The 991-nt window shown below is 58.3% G+C and overlaps 1 protein-coding gene across 1 annotated transcript in view; it reads left to right on the forward strand.

Moving 5' to 3' along the window:
- Positions 1–991, forward strand: part of LOC119592472 (5-hydroxytryptamine receptor 2C-like) — a gene marked incomplete at its 5' end in the record, with an annotated part of 40,641 nt that overhangs the window by 35,750 nt on the left and 3,900 nt on the right.

The raw sequence follows: 991 nt of genomic DNA on the forward strand, positions 1-991 counted from the left end.
CGGGTAGAGTGAAGGGCAAAGGAAGCGAAAGGAAGAGAAATCGAAGTAGGAACAAAATTACGGGAAAGGAGGTAAATAGACGAAAGGAAAGGAATGGAAAGGAGGGATTGGTAGGAGGAAGAATGATACGGAGGAAAGAGAAACAAAGAGGGGAAGGAAGAGAGGAGGAGAGAAGTTCTCGGAAGAGACAGGGAGACAAGGGGGGAGGAGGGGGGGAGGGAGGGAAGAGAAAGAGAGAGAAAGAGAGAGAGGGGAAAGTAGGAGGGAGGTGGGGGGAGGGGGGGAGGCAGAAGGAGGGAGAGGGGAGGGAGCAGGGGGCGAGGACAAGGGGCCCAGGGGTAGGAGGGGGGAGAGGGAGGGAGAAAATTCCGGGAAGAGGTCAGAGGGTCGGCGAGGCGGTGGGGGTAGGGAGGGGAGGGGAGTAGGGAAGGGTAGGGAGGGGAGGGGAGGGGGCGAGGGAGAGGAGGGGAGGGGAGTAGGGAAGGGTAGGGAGGGGAGAGGTGGGTAAAGAAGCGTCGGGAGGGGAGGGGGTGTAAGGTAGGGTAGGGAGGGGAGACGTAGGTAAGGAAGGGTCGGGAGGAGAGAGGCATAGGGCTAAAGAATGGTAGAGAGGGAGGGGAGGGGGGAGAGGGCGGGGTAAGGAGGAGAGAGGGGAGGAGGGAAGGATATGAAGGGAGAGGAAGAAGGGGAAAGAAAGTTCCGAGAAGCGGGGGGGGAGGGGGAGGGGGTGACCAGGAGTGAGGGTAATGAAGATATTGAGTATAACGAAGTGGAAAGGGGGGGGGTGAGGGGGTGAGGGAGGGGAAGGGAAGCAGGAGGGGTAGGGAAAGGGTAGGGGAGATTAGAGAAGGAAGGGAGAGGGATAGGATGAGAGGAGATCAGGAAGAACGTGGGGGTATGGGGGGGGAGAGGATAGGAAGAGGAAAGAAGAGTAGATAGGATAAAAGAGGGGTAGGGAAGGTAGAGGAGGGGAAAGGAGGATAAGGAAGAT

The sequence above is a fragment of the Penaeus monodon genome, chromosome 30 (assembly GCF_015228065.2).
Source record: "Penaeus monodon isolate SGIC_2016 chromosome 30, NSTDA_Pmon_1, whole genome shotgun sequence".
NCBI lineage: Eukaryota > Metazoa > Arthropoda > Malacostraca > Decapoda > Penaeidae > Penaeus > Penaeus monodon.